The 27,308-nt window shown below is 42.1% G+C and overlaps 1 pseudogene across 1 annotated transcript in view; it reads left to right on the forward strand.

Annotated features, from left to right (window-relative positions):
• Positions 1 to 9,555: 9,555 nt before the first annotated feature.
• The window catches only part of LOC307147453 (inhibitor of growth protein 1-like), a 56,317-nt pseudogene continuing 38,564 nt past the window's right edge, over positions 9,556 to 27,308 (forward strand). The window contains exon 1 of the transcript XR_013824044.1: positions 9,556 to 9,958. The product of XR_013824044.1 is annotated as an inhibitor of growth protein 1-like (transcript). The remainder of the gene's footprint in view (positions 9,959 to 27,308) is intronic.

The raw sequence follows: 27,308 nt of genomic DNA on the forward strand, positions 1-27,308 counted from the left end.
CAAAAAAACACACACAAAAAAACACTTCCCACCCAGCAATGTCATTCCGTTCCAAGAAGCTTGCTCACTGCAGAGCCAAATAACGTTCAACTCCCCCTCTCTGGACGTCATGAGCAGCTTGACCTGGTCCAGCAACTCCACCACCAGTTGCCATTCATAAGGCATAGATCTAATAAAAGGGCAAAGACAAGTTTCAGTTATCTTATGTTTGCGTTTCGAGCTGTTTGTGTTTACAACCAGAATATATGTTATTATTTGTCTTTTCCCTACGGTGGCCGAGAGAGCTCAACGCGCTGCAACTGAAGAAAACACATGCAAATAGAAAAACACCCGCAAAATTAAGAAAACATCTTCATCAGTTTCACAATATGTGTGCTCCAAATACTCACAACACAAACAAACACAGAAACGTATGGAAGCTTGTTTCCGCCACAAAAAAAACAAACAAACAAACAAAAAAAAAGATAATTGCGACTTTTTATCTCACAATTGCGAGTTTACATCTCGCAATTCTGACTTTATTTCTCAGAATTGCGAGATATAAAGTCAGAATTGCGTGAAATAAAGTCAGAATTCTGAGATATAAAGTCAGAATTCTGAGATATAAAGTCAGAATTGCGTGAAATAAAGTCACAATTGCATTATAAAGTCAGAATTCTGACTTTTTTTCTCGCAATTGCGACTTTATATCACGCAATTCTGACTTTATATCTCAGAATTCTGACTTTATATCACGCAATTGGGAGATATAAAGTCAGAATTGCATGATATAAAGTCGCAATTGCGTGTTATAAAGTCAGAATTGTGAGATATAAACTATTCTAAGGTAAAAAAAAAAAAAAAAAAAAGTCCGTCTTTTTTTTCCCTTAGAATTGGACTTTATATCTCACAATTCTGAGAAAAGATGTCAGAATTGCGAGATATAAACTCGCAATTATGTGTTATAAAGTCAGAATTGCGTGATATAAAGTCAGAATTCTGAGATATAAAGTCAGAATTGCGTGATATAAAGTCGCAATTGCGAGTAAAAAAGTCAGAATTCTGACTTTATAAGACGCAATTCTGACTTTATATCTCAGAATTCTGAGAAATAAAGTCAGAATTGCGAGATGTAAACTCGCAATTGTGAGATAAAAAGTCGCAATTATCTTTTAAAATGTTTTATTCAGTGGCGGAAACAAGCTTCCATAGTAACGCGCTGCAAAAGTTCACAACACAAACAAATCAGAAACGCGCTGCAAATAGGACAGAACACAACGGAAATGTTTCCGGGGAACCCAATAAGTGACGGACTGGGACGTTTTTATTGCTCATGAGCATGGCATTACCTATGCCCTAACGTTATTCCCTTAAAAGGGCAGTCGGCAGAGCCCTTGAAGTGGGCACTTTGGAGGGAGCGGGGCACTTGTGTGCCATTATGTAGCCGTTTGGAACGGACTTGATGAAGGGAGCAACGAAAGACAATGTAATTTCCTCATTATTTTCACCTGGGATGTTCCCATGACAACGCAGCGCCGTCTCATATTTGGACCTCTTATACTGTCTATGATTTGGACCCTTCATTCTAACATTTCTTATGAAACTTATTTTAACATAACATGAATGTGTACAATGTAACGGATATATTAATATATTTCCCTCATGTTCTTTTTCTCTATCTTTTTTCTTTAATTTATTTTAGTCTTCAGCTCATTTTCTTTTCTGATTAGTAGGCTATTCTTATGATATTGAACATATTATAAATACATTTTGTATATTGTATACAAAGTTGTATGTCATAAACGTGTAATCTCTGTATGTTTTGCAACAAAAATAAAATAATAAATAAAATTAAATTAAAGTAGACAGCTCTGTAAGCACGTCCCAGGGTTAGGGGGATATAATAGGGCCAATGCACTTATTGCATCAGATAGCTGGGCAGCCCTCTGTAGTATCAAGACCATGAAATCATGCAGGCAAGATCTAATCATGGAGATTCATCAAATGCTGTACGACCTTCATAGCAGGGGGAGGACAGTCTGCTTTTTGTGGGTTCCTGCTCATGCAGGGGTTGAGGGTAATGAAGATGCAGACATACTCGCAAAACAAGCACTTAGTTTACAAACAGTGAACAATATCCCACTGGGGAAACAGAAGGAAAGGCAATTATTAAAATACAAATGCAAAAAGTTTGGCAGGAGTATTGGGATATAAATGAGACAGGAAGACACTTTTATAGCATACAAAAACAGGTGGGGAAGGGAGGAGTGGTGGGCGGAAGCAGGAAGGAGGAGGTGGTCATCACCCGCCTTAGATTAGGACACACGGAGCTTAACAGCACGTTACAAAGAATTGGGAAACATCCTACAGGGAAATGTAGATCATGTGAGCAATCTGAATCTGTACAGCATGTTCTTATGGAATGTAAGGAATATGAGAGAGAGAGGAGAGAACTAAGAGCCGCACTGCAAAAGGAAAGTGTTAGTTTCACAGTAGAAAACATGTTGCAAAGATCAGGAAACATTAGGAGGCATGTATACTTGAGGGAAACAGGGTTAATGTATAGGGTTGAAGGTGTGTTTTTTTTTTTTTCTCCTCTGTCATCGAATCCAAAGATCACAGGACTCAATGACTACAGACCTGTTGCCTTAACATCTGTGGCCATGAAGTCATTCGAAAGACTGGTGTTAGCATATCTGAAGGACATCACTGGACCCTTGCTGGACCCCCTGCAGTTTGCCTAGAGCAAAACGGTCTGTGGATGATGCGGTCAGTATGGGACTGCATTACACCCTGCAACATCTGGACAAACCAGGGACCTCAAGGATTCTGTTCGTGGACTTTAGTTCTGCCTTCAACACCATTGTCCCATCACTGCTCCAGACCAAACTGACCCAGCTCTCTGTCCCTAGCTCCGTCTGTCAATGGATCACCAGCTTTCTGACAGACAGACAACAGCTAGTCAGAATGGGCAAAATCACGTCCGACAGCCGCATCATCAGCACCGGTGCTCCACAGGGATGTGTTCTCTCACCACTGCTCTTCTCCCTGTACACAAATGACTGCACCTCTAAAGACCCCTCTGTCAAGCTCCTGAAGTTTGCGGACGACACTACTGTTATCGGACTCATCCGGAACGGTGACGAGTCTGCGTACAGACAGGAGGTGGAGCAGCTGGCTCTTTGGTGCAGTTATAACAACCTGGAGCTGAACACGCTCAAAACAGTGGAGATGATCGTGGACTTCAGGAGAAACCCCCCTGCACTCCCTTCACTCACCATCATGGACAGCACTGTGACTGCAGTAGAGTCATTCAGGTTCCTGGGCACCACCATCTCTCAGGATCTGAAGTGGGACACTCACATAGACTCTATTGTGAAGAAAGGCCAACAGAGACTGTACTTCCTGCGTCAGCTGAGGAAATTCAACCTGCCACAGGAGCTGCTCGTACAGTTCTACTCAGCTGTCATCCAGTCCATCCTCTGCACTTCCATCACCATCTGGTTCGGCTCTGCAACCAAAACCGACCTCCGTAGACTACAGCGGATAGTTCGGACTGCTGAGCGAATCACTGGCACTACCCTTCCCACACTCAAAGAACTGTACTCATCCAGAGTGAGTAAAAGGGCTCGCAAAATCACTCTGGACCCGTCACACCCAGCACACTTTCTGTTTGAACTGTTACCGTCTGGTCGACTCTACAGAGCACCGAGCACAAAAACAACCAGACACAGGAAAAGTTTCTTTCCCCAGGCCATCTACCTCATGAACACTTAAATGTTCCCCTACTGTGGAACAAACATGTGCAATACTTCCCTCCGACATTTCATTATAGCACCTTATAACTTTACTTTATATATATTTATAATTTATAATCTTTTATTTTAATTTTTTTATTTATACCTATGTTACTTGTCACTTGTCTTGTCACTTTATATTGTATGTGTACTGGAAGCTACTGTCACCAAGACAAATTCCTTGTATGCGCAAGCATACTTGGCAATAAAGCTCTTTCTGATTCTGATTCTGAATGTACCACACTCCAGTCCGGTAAGTGGCGGCAATGCACCTATAAGCTGGATGCCAGCCGCCAATCAAATCCAAAAGAAGAAGAAGAAGCACGTCCCAGTCGGGTCCGTCACTTATTGGCTTCCCCGGAAACATTTCCGTTGTGTTCTGTCCTATTTGCAGTGCGTTTCTGATTTGTTTGTGTTGTGAACTTTTGCAGCGCGTTTCTGTATTTGGTTGTGTTGTGAACTTTTGCAGCGCGTTTCTGTATTTGGTTGTGTTGTGAGTATTTGGAGCACACATGTGGGTAACACTTTATATTACGACCCGCAAACAACTGCGTAAGTAAACCGAAATTACGGTGTACGTTTCTGTAATTATAGTGTACTTCCGTGTAGGTATAAGGGAACAATATGTTAAGTTTTGGGTAAGGGGTACAACCAGATATACAAGCAAATTATTTATAATGTAATTATTTTAAAACTAACAGGTACCTATTCTGTTAATATATCCCAGGCAAAAATTGTACGTCTGTTGTATATAAAAGTTTTTATCACATTTCTGGAAAAATATGTCTTTGTGCAATGTAGTTACAGGGTAATTTTGACATCTGTGGGTTGTAAATTAAACTTTTTGGCAATGCTATTTATTGGCTTTTCTTACTAAACTACTTAACGTTAAGCCAAAAAAATTTGTTTTTGCTATGATTTTAATTTAACCCTTTAAGTGTCACCCCCCTTTTTTTAAATATACATGAAAATGCACATTTCGACTTTAAATGGTTGTAATTAAAGAATGCTTTGGAGTATAGACGTAAAATTGGTCTTGTTTTAAAGAAGACATTTGGCAGATTTTTGTTGAAGTGAAATAAATTAAGAAAGTGAAACAAAAAAAAAGTTATATAAGTTTGTGTTTATGAAAATGTACAATTTAAAAAATTTAATTATTCATATTTTATATAAAATATATATTTTTAAAACGTGGCCGACTCTAAAACTGCTAGAAAATCAAAGCCAAAAATCTGAATAAGTTGTGTTTCAAATTTTAGGTTGATATCTCAAAAAATGAGCTTTCAGTGAGATTTTGTTTGGGCGCAGTACCAAACATTTTCACTAGGTGACAACCAGACTCCATTACTGCCCATATAAGGGCGCCTTCATTTCCATATGTGTTATTAAAAACATATTGGCTGTATATTTATAAGCTGTAAATTAAAGTGGCGCTTGTTACCCCCTTGTTCTGTGTAGTTACAGGGTAAGTGCAGTAAATATACAATAAAGGATCCAATTTAATTTCTGAATTTTATTTTACAAAAAAATGTCAAAACATTTTTTCATCTTAATAAAACATTGTCTTTTCTACAGTATACTCAAACAACAAAGTAACACATTATACCCCCCCCCCCCCCTTTATTTGCGTCCCTTGCTTTTCTTCTTCTTTCTTTTCTTGCTCTTCTTTTTCTTAACTTCCACAGGGGACTCTGAAGTTGAGGAGTTGATGGAGTCCCATTGGTCTTGCTGCACTGCAAAAATATGAATATACAGTATATACATACTCTTAGCAAGCTACACCTTCAATTTTAAGTTGTCGAACAATCCTCCGCTCTAAACATTTTGTGCCACCTGATATTACTGTAGTAACTGTAATTTTGAAGAAAACACATTTTGGTGAAGTTTGAGTCAGATCATGGGGGGGTTGTGATATTTTATAGTGATAATGACTGTAGTGCAGCAGAAAATGTTTTTTTAAAAAGGCATAGTTGTTCTGACAGCAACAAAAAAACAAAAAAGCATGAAACACAAACCTGAGGGCTGTGGCAATAGTTCAATAGTTCAATAGTTCGGATTGAGCTGATCAACAAACGGACAGGGAACTACGTCATCACGTTGAAAGGTCACGCCTGCGCCGGCCGAAGTACCGCCCCACTGTTTACAATGCGACCGTACGTAGGAGGATAATTCAAATAGTATTGTTTGCGATTATATATATAGAAATAGTATTCAGTGAATATGAATAGTATATGAATAACATTCTGATGAATATGAATAGTAGTTCAAATAGTATTGCCGGCGCAGGCGTGACCTTTCAACGTGATGACGTAGTTCCCTGTCCGTTTGTTGATCAGCTCAATCCGAACTATTGAAGGTAAAAAGTCTATAAATTATATATTCCTTTTTTTTAAATGACCTATCGTTTCGCTAGATAACAACCTCTTCTTCAGCTGTGATCACGTACAGCCCGTTTAAACACTTAAAATACTTTTGAAACTGCATTGATTTGGACTTAACGATGGTGACCAATGTTTGTTACCGTTGTCCGTTGTAAATTTTCATTTTGGGGTGAACTAATCCTTTAACAAGTGCATTTATAATGTACAGTACCAGTGATGTTTAGTTCTTCAATTTGATGTTTTAAAAAATAGGAAAGTGGTCACAAGTATAAGCCCTGGAGTAGGGCAGGAGTAAAATTTAAACGTCTAACCTTTCTTTCTTTCTTTCTTTCTTTCTTTCTTTCAAAGATAAGATTATCACTCTTAAAGCAGAGATCACCTTGCTCAAAGATGAGTGTGATTTTTTGAAAAAGGAAATTGAAAAGATGAAGTCTGCTGTCCCATCTGCAATGACACAAAGATATGCTGTTCCTATAGTGCCACAGCCCTCATGTTTGTGTTTCATGCTTTTTTTTTTTTTTTTTTGTTGCTGTCAGAACTATGCCTTTTTAAAAAACATTTTCTGCTGCACTACAGTCATTATCACTATAAAATATCACAACCCCCCCATGATCTGCCTCAAACTTCACCAAAATGTGTTTTCTTCAAAATTACAGTTACTACAGTAATATCAGGTGGCACAAAATGTTTTAGAGTGGAGGATTGTTCGACAACTTAAAATTGAAGGTGTAGCTTGCTAAGAGCATGTATATATATTCATATTTTTTGCAGTGCAGCAAGACCAATGGGACTCCATCAACTCCTCAACTTCAGAGTCCCCTGTGGAAGTTAAGAAAAAGAAGAGCAAGAAAAGAAAGAAGAAGAAAAGCAAGAGAAGCAAATAAAGGGGTTGGGGGGTATAATGTGTTACTTTGTTGTTTGAGTATACTGTAGAAAAGACAATGTTTTATTAAGATGAAAAAGTGTTTTGAAATGTTTTTGTAAAATAAAAGTCAGAAATTAAATTGGATCCTTTATTGTATATTTACTGCACTTACCCTGTAACTACACAGAACAAGGGGGTAACAAGCGCCACTTTAATTTACAGCCCGCAGGAGTTACACTTACCCTGTAAATACACAGAACAAGGGGGTAACAAGCGCCACTTTAATTTACAGCCCGCAGGAGTTACACTTACCCTGTAAATACACAGTTGAAACGGGTAACAAACACTACTTACTATGTAACAATACGAAACAACACTATTTGCACAGTAATTACAGAGAAAGGTAAGCTACTCTTATAAAAAAAATAAAAAAAAATTTTAATTACACAGTATATTTGCCCTGACATTTAAGTGGCATTGCAATACAATGTGATAAGGTAAGTACTAAGTACTACATGGTACGTTCTAAATTAAAGTCATAGCAGAATTTTTTTTTTTTTTTTGGGCTAAATGTTAAGTAGTTTAGTAAGAAAAGCCAATAAATAGCATTGCCAATGTTTTTCGAAATCAGCTGTTTATAAAATTGTTTCAGATTAAATTTTTATCATACTGTGCTTACATACAGCCATATATATATATATAATTTACAACCCACAGATGTCAAAATTACCCTGTAACTACATTGCACAAGAACATATTTTTCCAGAAATGTGATAAAAGCTTTTATATACAACAGACGTACAATTTTTGCCTGGAATATATTAACAGAATAGGTACCTGTTAGTTTTAAAATAATTACATTATAAATAATTTGCTTGTATATCTGGTTGTACCCCTTTATTACCCAAAACTTAACATATTGTTCCCTTATACCTACACGGAGGTACACTATAATTACAGAAACGTACACCGTAATTTCGGTTTACTTACAAAGTTCTTTGCAGGTTGTATATCTGCTTGTTACCCCTTTATTACCCAAAACTTAACATATTGTTCCCTTATACCTACACGGAAGTACACTATAGCCGCGTTTCCACCGCAGGAACTTTCCCCAGGAACTAGGAACTTTGGGCTGGTACTCGATGTGTTTACACCGCAGGAACCAGGGTCTAAATGAAGTTCCGGGTAAATATTTCCCCCTCCGATAGTCCCTGCTCACGAGGTAGTACTTTTTCAAAGTTCAGGAACTTTCAGGGGTGGGACTTGTGCGCTGCACAAGCTGATTGGTTGTGTTCACGCTGCATTTTGGTTGGATGACTCCACGCAGCATTTTATTTATTTATAACCTCCCTTTAAAAAAAATCTATTGCGGTTCGTGTCGTGGCTTCATGCAGTAAGAGTTGTCTGTCTGCAAATATGGAATTTAATAAAAAAAAACTGGTGGACTGGCGATGAGTTTCAGGCTTTATTTTGTGGAAGAGGAAACTCTCTGCGCGTTCGTCCCAGCCATCTCACGGTCAATGTCCGCAATAGCTGATAACATACAAATTTTATATCTAACGTTAGCATTACGAGCTTATGGAACACGCTTTATCAGTGCTCGTCTCTTTTCTGCCACAGCTTTTATTATTAAGTCATTATGTTTACACTTGTCATCTATTACAAGGCACTCCAAACCATGTTATAAATTTACTATAACAAGATTGAAATAGCGCTTTGAGGTTAGTAACAAACAACTATTTAGACTGTCACTATTTATGATTGATAGACGGGGTTCAGGCTTTTTTTAAGCGTATTTGCGAAAGAGGAAATTTTTGCGCTTTCGTCCCAGGCATCTCACAATAACTGATAACATACGTTGTCTAATTTTATACGCATACGAGTTTTCTGAACAAGCTTTAGTATCAGTGCTAGTCTATTTTGTTTTGTTAATTACCTCTTTAGTAAACCAATACATAACTGCAGCACAGTTTCAATCTCCTCCATACTTATTATAAACGTGGCGCGCAAAACTGATTACTGTCCTTCGCAGACGGGGAGGAGCAGTTGCGCGCAGTTTACCTTCCCGGTACTTTAGACCGCGGTGTAAACGCAGAAAGCAACCGGTCTGGGGCAAAAAAAGTTCCTGGGAAAAAAGTTCCTGGGACAAATTGTTCCAGGTAATTTCGGTGGAAACGCGGCTTATAATTACAGAAACGTACACCGTAATTTCGGTTTACTTACGCAGTTGTTTGCGGGTCGTAATATAAAGTGTTACCCACATGTGTTGTGAAACTGATGAAGATGTTTTCTTAATTTGCAGGTGTTTTTCTATTTGCATGTGTTTTCTTCAGTTGCAGCGCGTTGAGCTGTCTCGGCCACCGTACTTTTCAGTCTTTTTCAATGGTCAAATTCATAGGTCAAATTAAAATCCCGAATGGAACTGACCTCACAACTGTGAAAAGCATTGAAAAGGAATTCAATAAGCGGCAGCCCATATACAGCATACACTGAGCATACGCGGGGAGTCATTGACGCATGCGCATATGATTTACTCTTCAAGTGTTTGAAACTTTTTTACAGTCTATGGTTTGAAACTACCCGGAGGATCTTCACGTTGGAGTATGCGACACTGTAATATTTGTATTACTATAAAATGAAGTGGACAACAGTATAAATGCTATGCATAATTTGCCTCGATTGTGCACGTTGATTTTGTTTAACGGAGTCTAAGGGTTTGCCAAGGATCAGATGTGCTTTGTTTTTGGCCATTGAAGGATTTCCCCCCACAAATCTAAAGTACTTCGTAGTTAAAATGCTGAATACTGCCAGCTGGGACCCATACACATCGCTAACTATGTAGGAGAATACTTGGTTTGGTTGAGTCTCCTTAAATTTCGACCTACAAAGAAACGTAGCATCTATCTCTTATGAGAGAAATGGACTCCAATACCAAGGTAACTTTGCGCTTTTTTTTATTGCTTTTTTTTATTTTATAATACGCCAGTTTGTTTTAATTCTACGCGTGTGTTGTTGCAATTGTAAAAATTATGTTCGGTTTATATGAAATGCGGGGCGAATTAGATTATTGGGAGTATGTTAAATGTGATGTCAAGACAAATCACAACAATCTCGGAAATGATCTAACGTTACCGAAATAGAGCCTCTTGGTATTTTTTTATTATATATATATATATATATATATATATATATATATATATATATATATATATATATATATATATTATATATATATAATTTATTATTATTATTATTATTATATATATATATTTTTTTTTTTTACTTTGTTATCGGTCGTTTTGAGTCCGTCCCTGGGGGGTATTCCAGAAAGCAGGTTATGTGACATACCCGGGTAAGTTTAAGGGTAAGTTAGTGGATAACCTCAACTTTCGGTTCCAAAAACGGAGGTAACTTTCTGGGTATGTAACCATAGGAACTTACTCTCTGAAGATAACCTGCTCGGTAGCAGGTTATGTTCCAGGGTTAGTTTGTTTCAGAAGGTTACTGAGCATGGCGTGCCGTTTTAAAGACGATCCAGTGGATGTGGAAGCACAGATAATACGAATTCTTTTCCGCCGTGAGAGGGTGATACGACCACGTATCAATGTGTTTTCGTATCCAAATGAATATTTGCGGGAGCGTTGCCGTTTTTCAAAAGAATCGTTAATTTAAACGAAGATAATGGAGTTAAATATTTAACTCCATTTATTTAACTTTTTTTGCGACGGTGAGTTTTTTGTATACAATAGGCGATGCAGAGCATGTGGGAAAGGCAACTGTGTGTAGGGCTGTTCGTACAGTATGCATTGCACTCAAACGGTTCCTACATACTTTTGTGCAGTTCCCTGGCCATAAACCACTGAGGGTCATTAAAGAGGAATTCCACAGAGTGGCGGGTTTGTCCATTCTATGATATTCTATGAAAGACCATTTTAGTTACATAGCACTATACTTAATCTATTCATACTGTATACAGTGACAGTCACAATAATTTTAAAAGTTTCTAATTATATAACTTTCAATTTCAGGGTTCCCAAATGTGATTGGGTGCATTGATGGAACCCACATTCCCATTAAAGCTCCTTCAGTCAATGAAGGAAACTATGTTAATAGGAAGTCAATCCATAGCATCAATGTGCAGGTGACAATAGATTTTTTGGGTGCTAAATGTTTGGGTGTTTAAATAATTAAATCACCCTCATTACTGGTCCCCACTAACTAGGTAATATGTGATGCAACCCACCTCATCACTAATGTTGAAGCCAAATGGCCAGGGTCTGTACATAATGCCAGAATGTTTAGGGAGTCATCATTGTGCCACAAATTTCAACAGGGTATGTTTTGCCTTACACAATGTTTTTTTTTTTTTTTTTTTTTTTTTAATGTTTTTTTTTAATGCAATTATACACTTTAACTACCTTTATATGACACTTCAATGGTTACTTGCTGGGGGACAGAGGGTACCCCTGTCTGCCCTATATGATGACACCCTACCCTGAACCTGAGCCTGGACCACAGGCACAATTCAACCTGGCCCACAGCAGAACATGGACCATAGGCATCCTGAAGGCAAGGTTTCAGTGCCTGCGTGGGCTCAGGGTCAACCCAGAAAGGTCATGTGACATCACAGCTGCTTGTGTTGTTCTTCACAAACATTGCCACACTGAGAGGTGAGAGGGCCCCCCCTTCTCTTGAAGATGGCCAAGAGGAACCCCCAGTGAACCCAGTAGACCAAAGAGATGGCAGGGTGGTACGAGACATGATTTGCTTTAATTAAAACCAGTTAACAGTCAAGTGTTGTTCATTGTTTCTTTATTTCCTGTAACAAAATACATTTGTATTTATTGCTTTAGATTTCATTCATCAACCAATGACAGATTACTGTTCACATACTGTTTCCCACCTTAAGCTGGTGCTCCAGCAATTCAAGTCTGGCCTTTTTTTAGGTTAAGCCTTTTCTCAGGTTAAGCCTTTTCTCCTCCATTTGAAGCTATATAAGGTCCATCTCCATGTCACTTTTTCTGATTTGCTTTTGAAGATGGACCTTATACAGCTCTTTGGCAGGCAACTAGAAAGACAGAATAATTACACATGACTGATAAAGTCTGTAATACAAACACAGACCAAATATTTAAATGAGGAAGGATAACTGCAGAACATTTCTTACACTGCTAAGATTCTGTGTGGAGGTAGATGGACCCTCATCTGTATTAAAATCTCCTGCCATATTCTGTAAAATGACAATGACAATTTATTTATTCTCTTATGCAAAAAAGGGGGAATTAATTCTATGCATCATACCTCTATGGGCCTCCCCACATTTTCTGTTTCTGTCACAGCAGAAGTGGTCTCTTCATCTTCAGCCTACAGTGAAAATAAGGAAGGATGCTTGGTCTAGCAAACAGAAACCTAAAGACAACTAGATGCAAAAGTTCGTCGAGACAAACTTTAAGTTGGCTTGAGAAAGTTTGGACCAGAACGTTTTTTGCTAGGCGGTTGCTAGGGTCTTTTGGGTGGTTGCTAGGCGGTTGCTAGGATATTTTGGGTGGTTGCTAGGATATTTTCGGTGGTTGCTAGGGTCTTTTGGGTGGTTGCTAGGCAGTTGCTAGGGTAGTTTGGGTGGTTGCTAGGGTGTTCTGGGTGGTTGCTAGGCGGTTGCTAGGGTGTTCTGGGTGGTTGCTAGGCGGTTGCTAGGATATTTTGGGTGGTTGCTAGGTGTCTTTTGGGTGGTTGCTATGCGGTTGCTAGGGTATTCTGGGTGGTTGCTAGGGTGTTGCTAGGCGGTTGCTAGGGTGTTCTGGGTGGTTGCTATGCTGTTGCTAGGGTGTTCTGGGTGGTTGCTATGGTGTTGCTAGGTGGTTGCTAGGGTATTCTGGATGGTTGCTAGGCGGTTGCTAGGGTGTTCTGGGTGGTTGCTATGGTGTTGCTAGGCGGTTTCTAGGGTATTCTGGGTGGTTGCTAGGCGGTTGCTAGGGTGTTCTAGATGGTTGCTATGGTGTTGATAGGTGGTTGCTAAGGTATTCTGGGTGGTTGCTATGGTGTTGCTAGGCGGTTGCTAGGGTATTCTGGGTGGTTGCTAGGCGGTTGCTAGGGTGTTCTGGGTGGTTGCTATGATGTTGCTAGGTGGTTGCTAGGGTGTTTTGGTGGTTGCTATGGTGTTGCTAGGCGGTTGCTATGGTGTTGCTAGGGTATTCTGGGTGGTTGCTAGGGTGTTGCTAGGTGGTTGCTAGGGTGTTCTGGGTGGTTGCTATGGTGTTACTAGGTGGTTGGTAGTTGTCACAGATGGTTGCTATGGTGTTACTAGGTGGTTGGTAGTTGTCACAGATGGTTACTATGGAGTTTTTATAGTTCTTAGCATGATCTTGGCATGATTTAGTACTTAACTAATCGCTATTAGCATGTAGCTATTCACTGCTAGCATGTGTAGCATGTTGGAAGTGCTGTTTGCTAGCATGAGTCAAAAGAGCCAAACCTCATCTCTATAGGATGTTCTGATACAGAGATATAGGTCTTGCAAAACGGTTGCTAGGGTACTCAAGTTTGGTTGCTATGGAGCTGGAAACTTTAAACTTAAGAAGTTTAAAGTGGTTTGAAGTTTAAAGTAGTTTACGAGTTTTGAGTTTACAAGTTTAAATGAGTTTAGAGTTTAAGTTTAAATGAGTTTTAGAGTGTGTGTGTGTCAGTGATGCGCGGGTTGATCCGAAATGAGCGGGTGCCTGTGGTCACCCGCGGTTACCCGCGGTTACCCGCGGTTACGAGTCATCCAAAAATATTTTTAATGATATTCGGGTCGCGGTCGGTCGGGTCGTTTGAAATAAAGATGCCAATTAAACCTTTGTAATTGATATAGTTCTAGACACAATTTTCTATGAATATGTTTTAAATTTAATTTACACTTTATTGGCTGAATAACTGGCGCGAAGATGACGCACGAGCTCAGTCTGCAGGTAGAGATGGAGGCGGCAAGAGAAAAGGTGAAGACTGGGGAGTGGAAGCTCCGCAAATACACAAATAGAAAGAGCAAAGTGTGGGAGACATTTGCCGAAATAATGAAAGATGATGACCAAAGTGCTGGCTTTGTCATGTGTAGGCTACTTCTTGCGATGCTATTTACACATGATAACCACAAAACTGGCACGACCAACCAGGCACGGCGCCAGGATTCCAGTTTTGGATAAGCCAGACCAATTGTGGGTGGGCCTTAAATTAAAAACGTTAAATAAAAATAAAATAAAAAAACGTTATCCAATCACTGCTTAACCTAATAAAAAAATATTGACTAATATAGCCTACTGTTATATTATCTGTGTGTATACATAATATAGATTTTAATAGCTTGATGCTCTTTAAATATTGTGTTGCATTGTAAAAGTAAATCCGCGATCGCTCTCCATGGTTCTGACCAAAGAAGAGAGCTTTGGAATCTCCATTATGCATATACCTGGGCTGCATTTTCCAATAACATTGTCTCTTAGCGCGCTGCGATAACTTAACTAAAGGTATACTACCACTAAAGGTATATCATTGTTAGGCGTCTTCAGGGCTATCATCCACTCGTGAGGCAGAGGCGCTGAGAGGCAGAGGTGCTGGCGCCCTCCTAGCAACGGCGCTGTTTTTGGTAAAACATGATTTTGACGACTTCATTAAGTTTTGTTTTATAGAAAACTCTTTTTAAAAGATTTTCGTTTTGTATAAATTGTATCTTAATTTTGATCAATGTTTTATCAATCAATTGCCCGTATTTATTAAATAAGAAGCAAATATATAGCAGACAAAATAAGGCGCCAGTACGCGATCACTGCATGTGAACTGGAGGGCGCCGAAACTCAACTTGTGCCTCACAGATTTGATAAATATAGGCTATATATTACAGAAAGCTGAAAATATTCAAACCAAAATAAATAGGCTATACTCTCTGATTATGTAGGCTAATCCATATGAAATGTGCATTTCTCTCTGGCGTTCATGGCGAGTCCGCAATCTCCGCATTGTCAACTTCATCTTTGCAGCGACACAGAAAACACCAGTTTATTACTAAACAATTAAATGTCTCCTTGCTAATTTAGACACATTCATAATCATTACTTTAACCGGTTCTTTGTGGCAAGCTTTAAGCGTGCGGTCATTACGCTTATTCCTGTAGGCTAGCCTTTAAGTAATTAATTTAATATAAAGGGGCGATTTGTCCACGAATGGCTTAAATGAACAACTAATCGACAAGAAAAAAAAATAGTCGGAGGCAGCCCTTATTCCACATATTTTCGAACCAGCAGGCCATCTGGGTTGGGCGAGCGACCATGAGCGGAGCGGAATATTCAGAAATGCGCTCTCCGCTCACAAGCTCTGATCGGAACAAACCCGAACCTCACTGTCTGCTGAACTTGCGCAGAAACATCAAAATAGACATAGCCAGCTTTTTAAAATTGTTTTTAAAACTAAACATTAGACTATTTTAGTACAAATTATGAGCTTATATTGACGATTTTTTATAATTCTTGACAAAATTAGAATATTAAGTTATATTAAGACCCTACGATTGTCACATGTCTGTCCTGTTTTGTTATGCACTTTGTTGTTTTGGGCCATGTGCTCATGTCTATTGTCTAGCCCCTCCCATCTTGTTATCTTATTATTGGTTTCATTTGCCCCACCTGTTGCTCCCTAATTATCTGCCTGATTTGTCCCGTTTATAAGCTCCTTTGTGTTTGCAGTCTTTGTCGGATCGTTGTCTTGTCATGTGTTCCTGTTCTCCTGTAACCCGCTTGGTATGTTGCTTTTTGAAGTTCTTGTTTTGTATTCTGTAATGTTTTCCCCCTCGTGGGTTTTGTTTTGTGCTTTATCTTTTCTTTTATAAATAAATATTTCTCCTTGCATTTGAGTTCTCCATTAGTTTCTTTATTGTAACGTGACAGAACGATCCGACCATGTTGAGAACTCAGCAAGGACTTCCCCACCATCCACCAACCCCCTTTGTGTCGTGCCCCCTATACGAACACATTAGCCGTGTTCGGGTCCTAAATTCTCTCCGCCAACAAGGCGCGGACTTAAGGAAGTTTGCGGCCAAATTCCTTGGCGTGGCAGAGGGATTACGATTCAATGATGAGTCTCTAAAGGACCTTTTCTTTTGCGCCCTCGACGAACCCATGGACTGGATACTTCGGAGGGCGTATGATCACGGTACTTTTGGGGAGATGGTGGAGGGTCTCGCTCGCTTGCAGGAGCGAGAGGCCAGGAAGAGCGTCCCAGTTCCGGTGGTCCCGTGTCCAGTGGTCACAGTTCCGGTGGTCCCAGTTTCGGTGGTCTCGACTCCGGTGGTCCGGAGACGGAGGAGGAAGAAAGGGGCCTCTTCAACTGACGGTCCAGTGATTCTTAACACTAAGACAATCCCGGAGGAGACTGCGATCACTGACGCACAGCCCAGGCGTCCTGTTCTGCCTGTAGCATTCCAGCGATACGTCACGCCTGCCCAGCCAGAGACTGTTCATGTCACGCCTGCCCAGCCAGAGACTGTTCACGTCACGTCTGCCCAGTCAGAGACGGTTCACGTCACGTCTGCCCAGTCAGAGACTGTTCATGTCACGTCTGCCCAGTCAGAGATGGTTCACGTCACGTCTGCCCAGTCTGAGACTGTTCACGTCGCGTCTGCCCAGCCAGAGACTGTATTCGTCGCGTCTGCCCAGCCAGAGACTGTTCACGTCATGCCTGCCGAGCCTGTGTTCCCTGACAAGATGGCCGCTGTCGAGCCTGTGTCTGTTCCTGAGCCTGAGCCGGTGGCGTCTGTTCCTGAGCCTTCAGTGACCGCGACACTGGCTATTATGGCCACAGCCATGTGGTGTGTGTGGGCTACGCACACACTTGGGCCGGTGGTGTATGTTTCCGAGCCGGTGGTGTCTGTTCCCGAGCCGGAGCCAGTGTCTGTTCCCGAGCCGGAGCCAGTGTCTGTTCCCGAGCCGGAGCCAGTGTCTGTTCCCGAGCCGGAGCCAGTGTCTGTTCCCGAGCCGGAGGTTCCAGTTCCAATGCCTGAACCAGTTCCAGTGCCCGAGCCGGTGGTGCCAGTTCCAGTGCCAGTTCCAGTGCCCGAGCCGGTGGTGCCAGTTCCAGTGCCCGAGCCGGTGGTGCCAGTTCCAGTGCCCGAGCCGGTGGTGCCAGTTCCAGTGCCCGAGCCGGTGGTGCCAGTCCCAGTGCCAGTTCCAGTGCCCGATCCGGTGGTGCCGGTTCCAGTGCCCGAGCCGGTGGTGCCGGTTCCAGTGCCCGAGCCGGTGGTGCCGGTTCCAGTGCCCGAGCCGGTGGGGCCCGTTCCAGTGCCCGAGCCGGTGGTACTGGTTCCAGTGCCCGAGCCGGTGGTACCGGTTCCAGTCCCGCCCTGGCCGCCCGAGGGAGAGCCTCCGCCCTGGCCGCCCGAGGGAGAGCCTCCGCCCTGGCCGCCCGAGGGAGAGCCTCCGCCCTGGCCGCCCGAGGGAGAGCCTCCGCCCTGGCCGCTCGAGGGAAAGTCTCCGCCCTGGCCGCCCGATGGATGGTCCGTTCCTCCCTGGTCTGTCCCTCCAGTCCCGCCCTGGTCTGTCTCTCCAATCCCGCCCTGGTCTGTCCCTCCAGTCCCGTCCTGGTCTGTCCCTCCCGTCCCGCCCTGGTCTGTCCCTCCTGTCCTAGTGGAGCGTCTGGTAGCCGCTCCTTAAAGAGGGGGTTATGTCACATGTCTGTCCTGTTTTGTTATGCACTTTGTTGTTTTGGGCCATGTGCTCATGTCTATTGTCTAGCCCCTCCCACCTTGTTATCTTATTATTGGTTTCATTTGCCCCACCTGTTGTTCCCTAATTATCTGCCTGATTTGTCCCGTTTATAAGCTCCTTTGTGTTTGCAGTCTTTGTCGGATCGTTGTCTTGTCATGTGTTCCTGTTCTCCTGTAACCCGCTTGGTATGTTCCTTTTTGAAGTTCTTGTTTTGTATTCTGTAATGTTTTCCCCCTCGTGGGTTTTGTTTTGTGCTTTGTCTTTTCTTTTATAAATAAATATTATTTCTCCTTGCATTTGAGTTCTCCATTAGTTTCTTTATTGTAACGTGACAACGATGAGCATTATAAGCCGCGTTTCCACCGCAGGAACTTTCCCCAGGAACTAGGAACTTTGGGCTGGTACTCGATGTGTTTACACCGCAGGAACCAGGGTCTAAATGAAGTTCCGGGTAAATATTTCCCCCTCCGATAGTCCCTGCTCACGAGGTAGTACTTTTTCAAAGTTCAGGAACTTTCAGGGGTGGGACTTGTGCGCTGCACAAGCTGATTGGTTGTGTTCACGCTGCATTTTGGTTGGATGACTCCACGCAGCATTTTATTTATTTATAACCTCCCTTTAAAAAAAATCTATTGCGGTTCGTGTCGTGGCTTCATGCAGTAAGAGTTGTCTGTCTGCAAATATGGAATTTAATAAAAAAAAACTGGTGGACTGGCGATGAGTTTCAGGCTTTATTTTGTGGAAGAGGAAACTCTCTGCGCGTTCGTCCCAGCCATCTCACGGTCAATGTCCGCAATAGCTGATAACATACAAATTTTATATCTAACGTTAGCATTACGAGCTTATGGAACACGCTTTATCAGTGCTCGTCTCTTTTCTGCCACAGCTTTTATTATTAAGTCATTATGTTTACACTTGTCATCTATTACAAGGCACTCCAAACCATGTTATAAATTTACTATAACAAGATTGAAATAGCGCTTTGAGGTTAGTAACAAACAACTATTTAGACTGTCACTATTTATGATTGATAGACGGGGTTCAGGCTTTTTTTAAGCGTATTTGCGAAAGAGGAAATTTTTGCGCTTTCGTCCCAGGCATCTCACAATAACTGATAACATACGTTGTCTAATTTTATACGCATACGAGTTTTCTGAACAAGCTTTAGTATCAGTGCTAGTCTATTTTGTTTTGTTAATTACCTCTTTAGTAAACCAATACATAACTGCAGCACAGTTTCAATCTCCTCCATACTTATTATAAACGTGGCGCGCAAAACTGATTACTGTCCTTCGCAGACGGGGAGGAGCAGTTGCGCGCAGTTTACCTTCCCGGTACTTTAGACCGCGGTGTAAACGCAGAAAGCAACCGGTCTGGGGCAAAAAAAGTTCCTGGGAAAAAAGTTCCTGGGACAAATTGTTCCAGGTAATTTCGGTGGAAACGCGGCTATAGCTACTTTAAAAAAAATGCGGGTCAGGAAGCGGGTCGGGTACAATATTTTCTTTTTCGTTTTTTGCGGTCTGAGTTGCGGGCGGGTTAGTTGAAAACGTCGGTCGGGTGCGGTTTGTTTATACATTGACCCGCGCATCACGTGTGTGTGTGTGTGTGCACACACACACACACACACACACACACACACACACACACACACACACAGAGTTTATGAGTTTAGAGTTTATAAGTGTATAAATTGATGAGTTTATAAGTGTAAGAGTTTTTGAGTTTAGAGTTTATAAGTTTAAGAGTTCAGAGTTTATTAATTTATGAGTTAAAGAGTTCATAAGTCTATGAATTCATGAGTTTATAAGTTAATTAGTTTATAAGTGTATGAGTTTAGAGTTTATTAGTTTAAATGAGTCTCAATGGCTCATAGTATATAGAACGGCAGTTTGGTTTAGTCTTCAAGGTGTTTAGATTTGAATTTTTGTCGGTTGGTGAGTTTGAATCTAAATTTGAATTTTTTAGAACTCCCCAATGTAAGTCAATGGGAGTTTTTCCGAGTTTTGATCGCCATTTTTAGGAAAACCGTAAGTCCGATCAGTCTGAAAAGATATAGCAACTCGAGTCAGATCAGTTTGAGTGTCTGAGCCGAGTTTGGAGTATGTAGAGTTAAAGCTCTAGGAGGAGTTTGATATAGATTTTTTAGGGTCAGAAGAATAATAATAACTAGATGCGAAAGTTCGTCGAGACAAACTTTAAGTTGGCTTGAGAAAGTTTGGACCACAACGTTTTTTTGCTAGGCGGTTGCTAGGGTCTTTTGGGTGGTTGCTAGGCGGTTGCTAGGGTCTTTTGGGTGGTTGCTATGCTGTTTCTAGGCGGTTGCTAAGGTATTCTGGGTGGTTGCTAGGCGGTTGCTAGGGTGTTTTGGGTGGTTGCTAGGCGGTTGCTAGGGTGTTCTGGGTGGTTGCTATGGTGTTGCTAGGCGGTTGCTAGGGTGTTCTGGGTGGTTGCTATGGTGTTGCTAGGCGGTTGCTAAGGTATTCTTGGTGGTTGCTAGGCGGTTGCTAGGGTGTTCTGGTTGGTTGCTATGGTGTTGCTAGGCGGTTGCTAGGATATTCTGGGTGGTTGCTAGGTGGTTGCTAGGGTGTTCTGGTTGGTTGCTATGGTGTTGCTAGGCGGTTGCTAGGGTATTCTGGGTGGTTGCTAGGCGGTTGCTAGGGTGTTCTGAGTGGTTGCTATGGTGTTGCTAGGCGGTTGCTAGGGTATTCTGGGTGGTTGCTAGGTGGTTGCTAGGGTGTTCTGGTTGGTTGCTATGGTGTTGCTAGGCGGTTGCTAGGGTATTCTGGGTGGTTGCTAGGCGGTTGCTAGGGTGTTCTGAGTGGTTGCTATGCTGTTGCTAGTGTGTTCTGGGTGGTTGCTAGGCGGTTGCTAGGGTGTTCTGGGTGGTTGCTATGGTGTTGCTAGGCGGTTGCTAGGGTATTCTGGGTGGTTGCTAGGCGGTTGCTAGGGTGTTCTGGGTGGTTGCTATGGTGTTGCTAGGCGGTTGCTAGGGTATTCTGAGTGGTTGCTAGGCGGTTGCTAGGGTGTTCTGGGTGGTTGCTAGGGTGTTGCTAGGCGGTTGCTAAGGTACTTTGTGTGGTTGCTAGGGTGTTGCTAGGCGGTTGCTAAGGTACTTTGTGTGGTTGCTAGGGTGTTCTGGGTGGTTGCTAGGCGGTTGCTAGGGTGTTCTGGGTGGTTGCTAGGTTGTTGCTAGGATGTTTTGTGTGGTTGCTATGGTGTTGCTAGGCGGTTGCTAGGGTATTCTGGGTGGTTGCTAGGCGGTTGCTAGGTTGTTCTAGGTGGTTGCTATGCTGTTGCTAGGCGGTTTCTAGGGTATTCTGGGTGGTTGCTAGGCGGTTGCTAGGGTGTTCTGGGTGGTTGCTGTGCTGTTGCTAGGTGGTTGCTAAGGTATTTTGGGTGGTTGCTAGGGTGTTGCTAGGCGTTTGCTAAGGTATTCTGGGTGGTTGCTAGGCGGTTGCTAGGGTGTTCTGGGCTGTTGCTATGGTGTTACTAGGTGGTTGGTAGTTGTCACAGATGGTTACTATGGAGTTTTTATAGAGTTCTTAGCATGATCTTGGCATGATTTAGCACTTAACTAATCGCTATTAGCATGTAGCTATTCACTGCTAGCATGTGTAGCATGTTGGAAGTGCTGTTTGCTAGCATGAGTCAAAAGAGCCAAACCTCATCTCTATACGATGTTCTGATGCAGAGATATAGGTCTTGCAAAACGGTTGCTAGGGTACTCAAGTTTGGTTGCTATGGAGTTGCTTGGGAGCTGGGAGCTTTAAACGTAAGAAGTTTAAAGTGGTTTGAAGTTTAAAGTAGTTTACAGTAGTTTGAAGTTCATGACAGATAGATAGATAAATAAGTATAAATACACACACACACGCGCGCACACACACACACACACACACACACACTAACTCGCTCACACACTCACTCAGACACACACGCACACTCAAGAGTTTATGAGTTTAGAGTTTATAAGTGTATCAATTGATGAGTTTATAAGTGTGAGTTTTTGAGTTTATAAGTTTAAATGAGTTTAAGAGTTCAGAGTTTATTAATTTATGAGTTTAAGAGTTCATAAGTCTATGAATTCATGAGTTTATAAGTTAATTAGTTTATAAGTGTATGAGTTTAGAGTGCATTAGTTTAAATGAGTCTCATTGGCTAATATAGTATATAGAACGGCAGTTTGGTTTAGTCTTCAAGGTATTTTGATTTGAATTTTCGTCGGTTGGTGAGTTTGAATCTAAATTTGAATTTTTTAGAACTCCCCAATGCAAGTCAATGGGAGTTTTTCCGAGTTTTGATCGTCATTTTTAGGAAAACCGTAAGTCCGATCAGTCTGAAAAGATATAGCAACGCGAGTCAGATCAGTTTGAGTGTCTGAGCCGAGTTTGGAGTATGTAGAGTTAAAGCTCTAGGAGGAGTTTCATATAGAAATTTTAGTCTCGGAATAATAATAATAACTAGATGCAAAAGTTCGTCGAGACAAACTTTGAAGTTGGCTTGAGAAAGTTTGGACCAGAACGTTTTTTGCTAGGCGGTTGCTAGGATGTTATGGGTGGTCGCTATGGTGTTGCTAGGCGGTTGCTAGGGTGTTCTGGGTGGTTGCTATGGTGTTGCTAGGCGGTTGCTAGGGTATTCTGGGTGGTTGCTATGGTGTTGCTAGGCGGTTGCTAGGGTGTTCTGGGTGGTTGTTATGCTGTTGCTAGGTGGTTGCTAGGGTGTTCTGGGTGGTTGTTAGGCGGTTGCTAGGGTGTTCTGGGTAGTTGCTATGGTGTTGCTAGGCGGTTGCTAAGGTATTCTGGGTGGTTGCTATGGTGTTGCTTGGCGGTTGCTAGGGTATTCTGGGTGGTTGCTAGGCGGTTGCTAGGGTGTTCTGGTTGGTTGCTATGCTGTTGCTAGGCGGTTGCTAGGGTATTCTGGGTGGTTGCTAGGCGGTTGCTAGGGTGTTTTGGGTGGTTGCTATGCTGTTGCTAGGGTGTTCTGGGTGGTTGCTATGCTGTTGCTAGGCGGTTGCTAGGGTATTCTGGGTGATTGCTAGGTGGTTGCTAGGGTGTTCTGGGTGGTTGCTAGGGTGTTGCTAGGCGGTTGCTAGGGTGTTGCTAGGCAGTTGCTAAGGTATTTTGGGTGGTTGCTAGAGTGTTGCTAGGCGGTTGCTAGGGTGTTCTGGGTGGTTGCTAGGGTGTTGCTAGGTGGTTGCTAGGGTGTTCTGGGTGGTTGCTAGGGTGTTGCTAGGTGGTTGCTAGGGTGTTCTGGGTGGTTGCTAGGGTGTCGCTAGGTGGTTGCTAGGGTGTTCTGGGTGGTTGCTAGGCGGTTGCTAGGGTGTTTTGGGTGGTTGCTAGGCAGTTGCTAGGGTGTTCTGGGTGGTTGCTATGGTGTTGCTAGGTGGTTGCTAGAGTATTCTAGGTGGTTGCTAGGTGGTTGCTAGGGTGTTCTGGGTGGTTGCTAGGGTGTTGCTAGGTGGTTGCTAGGGTGTTCTGGGTGGTTGCTAGGGTGTTGCTAGGTGGTTGCTAGGGTGTTCTGGGTGGTTGCTAGGGTGTCGCTAGGTGGTTGCTAGGGTGTTCTGGGTGGTTGCTAGGCGGTTGCTAGGGTGTTTTGGGTGGTTGCTAGGCAGTTGCTAGGGTGTTCTGGGTGGTTGCTATGGTGTTGCTAGGTGGTTGCTAGAGTATTCTAGGTGGTTGCTAGGCGGTTGCTAGGGTGTTCTGGGTGGTTGCTAGGGTGTTGCTAGGGTGTTCTGGGTGGTTGCTAGGGTGTTGCTAGGTGGTTGCTAGGGTGTTCTGGGTGGTTGCTAGGCGGTTTCTAGGGTGTTTTGGGTGGTTGCTAGGCAGTTGCTAGGGTGTTCTGGGTGGTTGCTATGGTGTTGCTAGGTGGTTGCTAGAGTATTCTAGGTGGTTGCTAGGCGGTTGCTAGGGTGTCCTGGGTGGTTGCTATGGTGTTGCTAAGGTATTCTGGGTGGTTGCTATGATGTTACTACGTGGTTGGTAGTTGTCACAGATGGTTACTATGGAGTCTTTATAGAGTTCTTAGCATGATCTTGGCATGATATAGCACTTAACTCATTACTATTAGCATGTAGCTATTCACTGCTAGCATGTGTAGCATGTTGGAAGTGCTGTTTGCTAGCATGAGTCAAAAGAGCCAAACCTCATCTCTATACGATGTTCTGATACAGAGATATAGGTCTTGCAAAACGGTTGCTAGGGTACTCAAGTTTGGTTGCTATGGAGTTGCTTGGGAGCTGGAAGCTTTAACTTAAGTTTAAAGTGGTGTGAAGTTTAAAGTAGTTTACGAGTTTTTAGTTTACAAGTTTAAATGAGTTTAGAGTTTAAGTTTAAATGAGTTTAGTGTGTGTGTGTGTGTGTGTGTGTGTGTGTGTGTGTGTGTGTGTGTGTGACACACACACACATACTCAGAGTTTATGAGTTTAGAGTTTATAAGTGTATAAATTGATGAGTTTATAAGTGTTAGAGTTTTTGAGTTTAGAGTTTATAAGTTTTAAATGAGTTTAGAGTATATAAGTTTAAATGAGTTTAGAGTTTATAAGTTTTAATGAGTTTAAGAGTTCAGAGTTTATTAATTTATGAGTTTAAGAGTTCATAAGTCTATGAATTCATGAGTTTATAAGTTAATTAGTTTATAAGTGTATGAGTTTAGAGTTCATTAGTTTAAATTCTCAATGGCTCATATAGTATATAGAACGGCAGTTTGGTTTAGTCTTCAAGGTATTTTGATTTGAATTTTCGTCGGTTGGTGAGTTTGAATCTAAATTTGAATTTTTTAGAACTCCCCAATGCAAGTCAATGGGAGTTTTTCCGAGTTTTGATCGTCATTTTTAGGAAAACCGTAAGTCCGATCAGTCTGAAAAGATATAGCAACGCGAGTCAGATCAGTTTGAGTGTCTGAGCCGAGTTTGGAGTATGTAGAGTTAAAGCTCTAGGAGGAGTTTCATATAGAAATTTTAGTCTCGGAATAATAATAATAATAAGTTTAAATAGGATTTCAATATGTTGGCTCTCTCAAGCCAACTTAATAATAAGTTTAAATAGGATTTCAATATGTTGGCTCTCTCAAGCCAACTTAATAATAAGTTTAAATAGGATTTCAATATGTTGGCTCTCTCAAGCCAACTTAATAATAATAATAAGTTTAAATAGGATTTCAATATGTTGGCTCTCTCAAGCCAACTTAACTAGATGCAAAAGTTCGTCGAGACAAACTTTAAGTTGGCTTGAGAAAGTTTGGACCAGAACGCTTTTTGCTAGGCGGTTGCTAGGGTGTTCTGGGTGGTTGCTAGGCGATTGCTAGGGTGTTCTGGTTGGTTGCTAGGCGGTTGCTAGGGTGTTGTTAGGTGGTTGCTAGGGTGTTCTGGGTGGTTGCTATGGTGTTGCTAGGCGGTTGCTAAGGTATTCTGGGTGGTTGCTAGGTGGTTGCTAGGGTATTCTGGGTGGTTGCTATGGTGTTGCTAGGGTGTTCTGGGTGGTTGTTATGGTGTTGCTAGGCGGTTGCTAGGGTGTTCTTGGTGGTAGCTAGGTGGTTGCTAGGGTCTGGTTAGGCGGTTGCTAGGGTGTTCTGGGTAGTTGCTATGGTGTTGCTAGGCGGTTGCTAAGGTATTCTGGGTGGTTGCTAGGGTATTCTGGGTGGTTGCTAGGCAGTTGCTAGGGTGTTATGGGTGGTTGCTATGGTGTTGCTAGGCGGTTGCTAAGGTATTCTGGGGGGTTGCTAGGCGGTTGCTAGGGTATTCTGGGTGGTTGCTAGGCAGTTGCTAGGGTGTTCTGGGTGGTTGCTATGGTGTTGCTAGGCGGTTGCTAGGGTGTTCTGGGTGGTTGCTATGGTGTTGCTAGGCGGTTGCTAGGGTGTTGTTAGGCGGTTGCTAGGGTGTTCTGGGTGGTTGCTATGGTGTTGCTAAGGTATTCTGGGTGGTTGCTAGGTGGTTGCTAGGGTATTCTGGGTGGTTGCTAGGCGGTTGCTAGGGTGTTCTGGGTGGTTACTATGGTGTTGCTAGGCGGTTGCTAGGGTATTCTGGGTGGTTGCTAGGCAGTTGCTAGGGTGTTCTGGGTGGTTGCTATGGTGTTGCTAGGCGGTTGCTAGGGTGTTCTGGGTGGTTGCTATGATGTTGCTAGGTGGTTGCTAGGGTGTTTTGGTGGTTGTTATGGTGTTGCTAGGGTATTCTGGGTGGTTGCTAGGGTGTTGCTAGCTGGTTGCTAGGGTGTTCTGGGTGGTTGCTATGGTGTTGCTAGGTGGTTGGTAGTTGTCACAGATGGTTACTATGGAGTTTTTATAGAGTTCTTAGCATGATCTTGGTATGATTTAGCACTTAACTAATCGCTATTAGCATGTAGCTATTCACTGCTAGCATGTGTAGCATGTTGGAAGTGCTGTTTGCTAGCATGAGTCAAAAGAGCCAAACCTCATCTCTATACGATGTTCTGATACAGAGATATAGGTCTTGCAAAACGGTTGCTAGGGTACTCAAGTTTGGTTGCTATGGAGTTGCTTGGGAGCTGGGAGCTTTAAACGTAAGAAGTTTAAAGTGGTTTGAAGTTTAAAGTAGTTTACAGTACTTTGAAGTTCATGACAGATAGATAGATAAATAAGTTAGATACACACACACACACACACGCGCGCACACACACACACACACACACACACACTAACTCGCTCACACACTCACTCAGACACACACGCACACTCAAGAGTTTATGAGTTTAGAGTTTATAAGTGTATCAATTGATGAGTTTATAAGTGTATGAGTTTTTGAGTTTATAAATTTAAATGAGTTTAGAGTTTATAGGTTTAAATGAGTTTAAGAGTTCAGAGTTTATTAATTTATGAGTTTAAGAGTTCATAAGTCTATGAATTCATGAGTTTATAAGTTAATTAGTTTATAAGTGTATGAGTTTAGAGTTCATTAGTTTAAATGAGTCTCATTGGCTAATATAGTATATAGAACGGCAGTTTGGTTTAGTCTTCAAGGTATTTTGATTTGAATTTTCGTCGGTTGGTGAGTTTGAATCTAAATTTGAATTTTTTAGAACTCCCCAATGCAAGTCAATGGGAGTTTTTCCGAGTTTTGATCGTCATTTTTAGGAAAACCATAAGTCCGATCAGTCTGAAAAGATATAGCAACGCGAGTCAGATCAGTTTGAGTGTCTGAGCCGAGTTTGGAGTATGTAGAGTTAAAGCTCTAGGAGGAGTTTCATATAGAAATTTTAGTCTCGGAATAATAATAATAACTAGAATGTACATTTCCTGAAGAAAATGTGAAGTGGTGCTTGCAGTGGCAAAACTCGCCACTCGGTTGCTAGGGTGTTGTACATGTTTGCATTCGAGCCAACAACCATGTCTGTACGATGTTGTGGAGCTGAAATATGGCTTCTATATGTTGCAATATGGTTGCTAGGTGGCTCTAAATGGTTGCTAGGGTGTGAATACACAGTTACCATGGTGATATTTACAGGCTGTTTTACAACTGAAACTAATGAGCCAACCCCCATCTCTATACAATATTCTGATGCAGAGATGTAGGTCTTGTAAAATGGTTGCTAGGGTACTCTGTTTGGTTGCT

The sequence above is a fragment of the Squalius cephalus genome, assembly GCF_949319135.1.
Source record: "Squalius cephalus genome assembly, chromosome: 2".
Lineage (NCBI taxonomy): Eukaryota > Metazoa > Chordata > Actinopteri > Cypriniformes > Leuciscidae > Squalius > Squalius cephalus.